The sequence below is a fragment of the Brassica oleracea genome, chromosome C7, assembly GCF_000695525.1.
Source record: "Brassica oleracea var. oleracea cultivar TO1000 chromosome C7, BOL, whole genome shotgun sequence".
Classification (NCBI taxonomy): Eukaryota; Viridiplantae; Streptophyta; class Magnoliopsida; order Brassicales; family Brassicaceae; genus Brassica; species Brassica oleracea.
The window spans coordinates 26143148-26152679 of record NC_027754.1 but is presented as its reverse complement, the minus strand read 5'-3'; the positions used below and the strand labels follow the sequence as shown (position 1 = coordinate 26152679).

At 37.7% G+C, this 9532-nt stretch overlaps 1 pseudogene; it reads left to right on the top strand.

Moving 5' to 3' along the window:
• The first annotated feature begins 6622 nt into the window (after positions 1 to 6622).
• On the top strand, positions 6623 to 9288 carry LOC106301265 (annotated as a pseudogene).
• The last annotated feature ends 244 nt before the right edge of the window (positions 9289 to 9532 follow it).

Genomic DNA, 9532 nt, shown 5'->3' with positions numbered 1-9532 from the left:
ATCATCATATCTTCTAGGAACTCTTTTCCTCGTACGAACAGTTGGAGCAAAGTAGTATGATGTGAAGTTAGATGTTTCGGCTGTCAAACTTCCCGCAACTATTGAACCTTCCACCTTTGCAAGATTTCTTGCTTTCCCCTTCAAATGTTTCATCTGTCGCTCATACGGATACATCCATCCGTTGTGAACAGGTCCACGAAGCAATGTTTCATACGGTAGGTGGACAACTAGATGCTCCATGACGTCAAACAAGGTTGTTTTGGCTTCTGATGACAACCATAAGATGGGAACATGAACGTTTCCATTGCTCTTGATATGTAACTCACTTCTTGAGCAAATATCAGGTAAGTCTATCCTTGACTTTTTGTTATCTTTTGTCTTCCCAGGGACGTTAAGTAATGTATTCATGATGTTCTCAAAAAATTTCTTCTCAATATGCATGACATCCAGATTGTGGCGTAAGAGAAGATCCTTCCAATAGGGTAGCTCCCAAAATATACTCTTCTTATGCCAATTGTGAGACACACCATATCCATCAGGCATATTTCCAGGAACATGCCAATTTCCTCCAACTTTAACTGTTTCCTGAGCTCCGTAATAATCAATGTCTTCTTCGATCTGCTGGCCGGTGAGATATGGAGGAGGACCGTCTCTGACAATTTTTTTGTGCCGAAACAATGTCTTATTTCTTCTGTACGGATGGGCAAGTGGAAGAAAGCGACGATGACGGTCAAACCAACAACTCTTCCTACCATTCTTCAGTTGAAAAGCATCCGTCGATCCAAGACAATATGGACAAGATAATCTTCCATGTGTTGTCTAGCCAGACAACATCCCATAAGCAGGGAAATCACTTATCGTCCACAGCAGAACTGCTCGTATCGTAAAATTGTTTTTCAAGGAACAATCGTACGTCCTCACCCCTTCTGACCACAATTGCTTTAGCTCTTCTATCAACGGTTGAAGAAAAACATCAAGAGATTGTTTTGGATGCTTCGGCCCAGGGATTAATATGGTCAAAAATAGAAATTCTTGTTCCATGCACATATCCGGCGGTAAATTGTACGGCGTAAGAATGACTGGCCACAAAGAATATTGTCTACCAGACATTCCAAATGGACTAAATCCATCGGTGCATAACCCAAGATAGACATTCCGAATATTTGTAGCAAAATCTGCGTGTACCTTGTTGAAATGTTTCCACGCTCTTGCGTCTGATGGATGTGCAACCTCACCATCTCTCTGGACATGTTCCGCATGCCACCTCATCGATGCAGCAGTCCTCTCAGATTGATATAATCTTTTCAATCTGTCTGTAATTGGTAGGTACCACATCCTTTGGTACGGTACCCTATTCCTCCCACGGCCTTGCGGTTTGAATCGTGGTTTTTTGCAGAATCGACACTCTTCTAACTTGTCATCTTCTTTCCAGTAGATCATGCAGTTGTCGATGCAAACATCAATCATCTCCGAAGGCAACCCAAGACTATAAACCAATTTCTGAATCTCATAATAAGATTCAGCAGACACGTTGTCTTCTGGCAAATACTCTTTAAACAACTCCGCCCATGCATCCATGCAATTCTCAGGTAAATTATGATCCGTTTTAATATTCATCATCCTAGCTGCTAGAGACAATTTAGAGAGACCTTCTCTACAACCAGTGTAGATTGGTTGATTTGCAGCATCTAGCATTTCATAAAACCTTTTTGCATCCAAATTAGGTTCTTCTACATTTCCAGTTCCATCAGCTATTGTTGTAGTTGTTTCTAAAAATGCATCACTAATCATATCTTGAACCCTATCATGATCTACCATCTGCTCATGATCTTGATGATAATTATATTCATTATGCAAATGATTAGGTTCTTCACTATGATGACCATCTTCAAAATTATTATTACTACTACTAGCTTCATTTCCCCCATAACCCTCTCCATGTTGATACCAAATGTAGTACTGTGGTGTAAATCCTCTGTTTACTAAATGCTTCCATACAGCTTCACTACGTGCAAATTTTGAATTCTTGCATTTCTGACAGGGGCAGAACATCTTACCGCTTTCCTGTGTGATCGGTGTACAGCCCGCCTGGTGCATGAATGTCTCTAGCCCGCTCAGAAATGTGTTCGTCATCCTCCCGTCGGAATCTTTGTGCAAATACATCTAACTCCGTAACTCGTAAATACTACAGCCATCGGCCAATTTTTTTCTTAGATTTTTTTTTGAAATCTTTTTTTTTTGATTTTTTCGGATTTTTTTTTTCCGTTTATGTGTTGTGAGGAAGAGAGTTGTGGGAAATGACATATATATAGAGAAATTTTCGAGTTGGGTAGTTGAAATATAACAACGATTTTACAAGGAATATTTTACATGGTTTTAACATAATATTTACAACGACTTTACGACGAAATTAGGTAAGTTAAAGCACATTGAATACACGTTTTCACCTAAATATAACGGTAACATGTTTCGTTGTAATGTCGATGTAATGATTACGACGTATTTCTCATTCCACGTACATTCGTCGTAAACTTACATGAATTTTACGACGAACACTATTCATCGTAAATTTACATGGCGTTTACGACGAAAGTTGGATTCCTCGTAACTGCGTTGTAAACACCATGTAAATTTACGACGAAATATTTTCGTCGTAAATCTTCGTTGTTATGGGCACTTTTCTTGTAGTGATAGTGTTCATGGTGAAGATTGCATCGTGCCCAGATTCCAGTCTTTCCGGCAGACGTCTCCGTCGAAAAACCTATCGGAAAATTGGTCCACACCACTTTGTCAAAAACGAGTTCCAACAGTCTTGTCTATAATGCAGATGGTGTCTTGTGATGATGGTTCAGATTTAGATGAATCAGCAGATGAAGTTCAGACTCCAATCTCTCGTAACAAAGCAAAACGTAAGAAAACAGAAGGCGGGAGTGGTTCACGGTCAGAAAAGAAGAAAACGTCAAAGGTATGAGAGCACTTTACTAGAAAGAAAGAAGAAAATGATAGAGCCACCTGCCACTATTGTGGGAAAGAGATGGCATGTGCAACAAAATCAGGAACAACAAGCTTGAAGAAACATTTGAATCTTTTCTGCAATTGTTACCAAGCATGGCTGGCTGTGAACAAAGACAATAATCAAGGTGCTTTAGATGGTGAAGATGGTAATATGAGAGTGTGCAAAGTATCTGAATCTATCTTCAAAGAAGAGACAAATGTGATGATGGTTTTGGGAGAGTTAGCTTTATCTTGGGTAGAGAGCGTAGCTTGGAGGAATTTCTGCAGCAGGACTAAGCTTTATGTTCCTAATTCTATAAGAACAGGAACCCGAGATATTGTTGAGACCTTTGTGAAAAAGAAAGAGGCAATGAAGAAGATTCTTAACGAGAACAAGCAATGGCTTTCACTAATGACTGATATCTGGCTTGCTCCTCATACCGGTTCCAGTTATATGGTGATTACTGCTTAATTTATAGACAGCTCATGGCAATTGAGGAAGCCATCATTGGATTCAAGAATGTGTATGAATCACAAAGGATTAACGATATCTAAGGTACTTCTTGAATGCTTAGAGGAATGGGATATCAAAAGACTGTATGGCATAACCGTAGATAATGCCACATCAAATAGTTCAGCATTGAGAAAGTTTAAGGAAACTTTCATTAAAAAAATGGGGATGATGCACTGGTTCTAGATGGAAAGTTTCTGCATTTTAGGTTTGCTACTCACATTCTCAATCTGATTGTTAAAGAAAGTTTGCTGGAGATAGAGAGCAGTGTCAATGCCATTCATAATGCCATTTATTTTGTGAGGTTTCAACACCGAGGCAGATTTCTTTTGAGCGACATGTAGAGTCAGGGCGAATTCAGAGAGGAAGCAGTTGATAGGTTAGTCCAGTTCTTAATTATTTTATACAAAGCTATTTTGGTTCTGTCTGCAACAAATTATGTTACTGCACATAAGTTGTATCATGCGATCGTCACAGTAACAAGGAACATTGGTGCTTTAAGCACTGCTGCTGGTCCAGATGAAAGTTTAAGGTTTAAGGCAGCAAACATGTTAGGGAAGCTAGGCAAGTATTGGAATCCATTTGGGACAAATTCTGAGAAGATGAATAAATTTGTCATTGTCGCTGGTGTTCTTGACCCAACCAAGAAGAAAGAAGGTTACCACAAAGATATTTGAGAAGTTGTATGGAGAAGGCTCGCTTGAGGTTACTCATTTGAAAGATGAAGTCGAGGACATTTTGAGGAGTTTGTTTGATCAGTACAACAATGGCAGTGGCACTGCTGGTGGTTCGGTTTCATCATTCCATAGTCAGTCTCAAGGACCATCTTCTCAATCTCAATCTCACTCACATGATCAGTTAGGAGATGAAGTATCTCAGAGGACAATATTTGGTAACGGGCTTGCCTATGAGAGCATGAATGACATCTACTAAGAGCTTATTCAAGAAACAAGATTTCAGGAAAAAAAACAAGTGAGTTGGATATGTATCTAAAAGAGAATGTGGAGATTCCAGACCTTATAGGTGCTTCAGAGTATGATGTACTCTCTTTCTGGAGGGTTAATAGTGCAAAGTATCCAGTTCTATCGCTGTTAGCTAGGGATGTACTTGCAATGCAAGTGAGTTCTATTGCATCTGAGCCATCTTTCAGCACCAGTGGCCGAATTTTAGACCCAAGCAGAAGCTGCTTGATGCATTATATGATAGAAGTATTGATGTGCACGGAGCATTGCCTCAAATATGAGATTAAACTCAAAGGAAAAGGAATCGCATGAAAGGAACAAATGCTTAAGTTGATAGAAGAGGAAAATGCTCTTATGAGAGATATAATTTCTGGTTTCTAATCTCTTTAATCTTTATGTCCATTGTCATTATATTTTTTAGTTTGGTTTACACTTTGATGACCTTCACTGTTTTTGTTTTTCAGAGTTTGAACATGTGTTTCACGCTTGAATGTTGCTACATGCGGCTCATAAACATACTGATTATTGAGAGTTGAAGACTGAGTATCATTTTGTTGTTGTTGTGTTTGCCTTCTGGTTGCCTAGTTCTTATGTTTTTGAATTTGTACTTGATCAGTTTTAAACTTTTTATGTCTACTTATGACTTGTATCTACAATTTATGTTAAAACTTGTGTTTAGTCAATTATGTTCTGAAACTGCTAGTAAAGATATTGTTTTTATAAAGTATGAAAATTTGACATATTGCAAGTATGTAAGCATCGCAGGTTCTTATTACATGGTAATATCTCGGGCAAACATGACAATTTGGACCCGAATATGGTAGCTCCGAACCGAAAACACAAAAAATCCGATCCGAAAACCCTTAAATTGACTCGAAAACCTTAAAACCGACCTAAAAACCCAAAACCCGACCAAAAAATTGTAAGAACCGAAAAAATTCAGGTATTATCGGTTCCTATAATCTAGAACCGATCCGGACCCGACAAGACCCGAACCGACCCAAAACCGAAAATTTCAAATTACCCTATTGAAACTCTTAGACCCGAAGGACCCGAATCTGCAAGATCCGATCCGAATCCGACCAGAGGACCTGAATGGCCCATGCCTAGTTTTGTCATTAAATTTTTTTACTTTAACAAAGAAAAAAAGTGAGAGGAAAAATTATCTCTCTCCGATGACTGAGACCGTTTGTGTTAGCTTAGCTGTTTGAATATATATAAAAATGTATATATAGGATCCGCATACCCATGACTAGGAATTTGCGTGCAGATTCTCTCGATAAGGAGGCGAGATGTAGTGGTACCTTTTTCCATATAGATCAGACCCAGCCGGACAGAGCGTCTCTTCGGAACGACTCAGACCCGCCTACCACTTGATCTTAGAAGATGGGCGTCGCCAAAAAAAAAGTATTTGAGAAATACTCTAGAATAGCAGTAAAAAAGTTTTTGTCACAATTATAGACTCTAAAGATCAAAATGACCAAAATGTTTCATTAAAGACGTAAATATATACTTATACCCCTAGGGTTAAATAATCTAAACCTTAGGGTTTAGAGTTAAGATGTAGAGATTTGAGATTGAGTTTTGAAATTTTATAAAATAAAAAATAAATACTAAAATTTTGAAAAATAGTTTCAAATAGAATTTTCAAATTACAAAAAGAAAATCTGAAAAAATATAAAAAGAAATTCAAAAAAAAAAAGAAATTTATAAAAAAGTTCGAAGTTGAAAACATATAATCTAAAACTATAAAAACTATTTTTTTTAATTAATATACCTAGGGTATTAAGATCTTTTTACATATTAAATAAAGAGCAATTCTCTCAAATAGCTATTTTTAAGTTTTTGTCACAAAAATAGCTCTCAAAGAAGAAAATGACCAAAATAGCCTCTTTTATTTTGAAAATTTTAATATTTGTTTTTTATGTTTTTCAATTTAAAACCCTATTCCCAAAATCCCACCATTTAACTCTAAATCCTAAGTCTAGATTAATCATTTTTATATTTTAATAAAACTTATTTTGTTTATTTTCTTCATTGAAGGTTATTTTTGTGACAAAAAATTAAAAATACTATCCTAAGGAATTTTTCTTAAATAAAATATTTTGGTTATTTTATTTTTATTTTTGTGACAAAAAACTTGAAAACTTTTGTTTCTTTCCTCTCTTTGGATTGATTTTTGAACATGAGATTATCGTTTTCGGAGTGGTGTTGAGGGTTTTCGGGTTTGAGTCGATGGTAAGATTGATTGAAGTTTGGAGTTGATTCGTCTCTGTTTCAAGAACCACCTCTCATGGGTTGCATAATCTCTAAGAAGAAGCCTCCAAAGAGAAACCATCATCATCGGAGAAGCGTTCTTCGAGAATCAATTCGTCAAGCCAGAGCAAAGATGAGCAGCAAGATAAATCGAAATACAGAGACGCCAAAGTTCAGTTGATCGAACCCGAAACGTTCAGTTCAGCTAGGTTTTCTGAGAAACATCCGGAGATTCCAGAGATTGGTGATACAGACGACGAAGAAAAGGAACAAAAGAGAGAGCCTGATGTTCAAGTGGCCTGCTTGGTTAGTCTCAATGGCGGGTGAAGCTCTTGTGGGTTAGACTCCACGACGTGCTATCTCCTTTGAGAAACTTGACAAAGTAAGTTACTCTTTTTTCAGATATTATTATTATATGATTCAGTCTCATTCTTGTTTGTCTTTGGATTGCAGATTGGTCAAGGTACTTATAGCAGTCTCGTGATCTTCTCAACAACAACAAGATCGTTGCACTTAAAAAGAGTCCGGTGTGATCTTACCGATTTAGAAAGCGTTAAAGTTTATGGCTAGAGAGATCATTGTCATGAGAAAGCTTGATCATCCCAATGTACTTAAGTTACAAGGCTCTGTTTCGTCTTCTCTTTACTTGGTTTTCTAGTACATGGATCATGATCTCCTCGGACTTGCTTCCATTCCCGGTATCAAGTTCTCTCAGCCTCAGGTACTTAACTACTTACCTTGATCACCCTTTTTGTCTTACTATATCACAACTCTCAACAGGTTCTTGTTCTTTAGGTAAAATGTTACATGAAACAGCTACTAAGCGGGCTTCATCATTGTCACAGTCGTGGCGTTCTGCATCGTGATATAAAGGGATCAAATCTACTGATTGATAGTAACGGAGTCTTGAAGATTGCTGATTTCGGGTTGGCAACGTTCTTCGACCCGCGGAACAGTGTTCCATTGACTAGCCGTGTTGTGACTCTTTGGTATCGACCACCAGAGCTTCTTCTCGGGGCTTGTCATTACGGTGTTGGTGTTGATTTGTGGAGCGCAGGATGTATCTTAGACGAACTATATTCCGGGAAACCCATCCTCCCTGGGAAAACTGAGGTTCATATTACAATCTTGAATCCATCTAGAAACTCAACTTCTTGTAAGCTGTTGTTATAATATAATGTTTTCTACGTGGAGCAACTGCATAAAATATTCAAGCTGTGTGGTTCACCAACTGAAGATTACTGGAGGAAACTGAAGCTACCACCTTCAGCTGCGTTTAGACCTTCCCTTCCTTACGTACGACATGTAGCAGAGATGTTTAAGGACTTGCCTACGAATGTGCTTTCGCTTTTGGAGGCTTTACTCTCCATAGATCCTGAGCAGAGAGGCTCTGCAGCTATAGCTCTTGAGAGTGAGGTGCTTGGTTTTAACTTTATGTTAGATACTACTATCTTTTACTTTTGTGTGATTTTGATATTATATAGTTATTGTGGACCAGTACTTCAGCACAGAGCCGTTTGCTTGTGATCCATCTTCTCTACCAAAGTATTCTCCAATCAAAGAGATTGATGCTAAACTCCGAGATGAAGCTAAGAGGCAACAACGACGCCCACAGGAGAAACAAGACTCTCTGACAAGAAGATCACACGAAAGAAAACTTATCCCCCCGGTAAAAGCTAATCCGTCACTCGCAGCGGCTACGGAGGTAACAAAGAGGCTTGATCTGCTATGGTTTGGTGTTCCATCAGAATATTAACTTGAACCAGAAAAAAAAAACTTGTTTGCCCAATACAGAATCCTTATCTAAGAAGATGTGTTCCGGGTCATTCAACAAGACAAATGCAGATCACAAAAGACATGACCAGCAACAATGCCACAAGTGGAAGAGTCTCTTACTCAGGTCCGATTGATGAAAAACAGGAATGCAGCTTCTAGAATACCTTCAAGCAGAGGCAACTCAGGAGGACAAAGAGGTTCACGTGTAGAAGAATTTGAGAGCATTCAACAGAACTGACACAATGGATAGTAGTAAGAGGAAAATCAAAATCCCAAATGACCCATCTTGGGTAAGTTAATCTCAGAGATTTCTTGTTTCCTTTACTTTTTGCCGACAAGAATCTGTCTTTTTATTTTACTTTGTAGTTTATATATCTCTCTTTCTGTGTTTTGTTTACAATAAAATGTACATGTCGGGTCCATTGCTGGCTCAACCAAGCAAAATGGATCAAATGCTGGAAGAACATGACCGGAAGCTCCAGGAGTTCACCAGACAGGGCAAAACAATCAAGAAACTGAATCATGCGTCTCAAAAGGACAAAACCAGAAAATCAGTTCGAGTCTTGTTGTTCCAAAAAGAGACTGATGAGCTTTTGTCTGGTTCCTTCCTAGATTTTGAAAAAGTTTGTACTAGAGATTTATTTTAAAAAAGCTCAGCTCTGTGATTACATAGAACATTTGTACAAACTCATCATAGAGTTTGGTCTTTCTGTACATTAGTACATACACGTATGTACATTTCTTCATATATTATAGAGATGTGTACATACATACACATATGTTTGCATTTCCTTCGTTATTATACAGTATCACTTATCATCTGATAAAGATATGAAGTTATCAAGATAGATTAATTAGATAAGATTTGAAAGATGATCAATTGGAGAATCAGAATTACAAATCATTCTCATACACAGAAACTGTGTCAGAAGGTGTCCTAAGATATTTTCTGAATATTATCATCATATTTCTCCAACTTAAAAAAAAAAAAAAGAAATATGATGATAATAATTATTTTCTGATTAGAATCAGA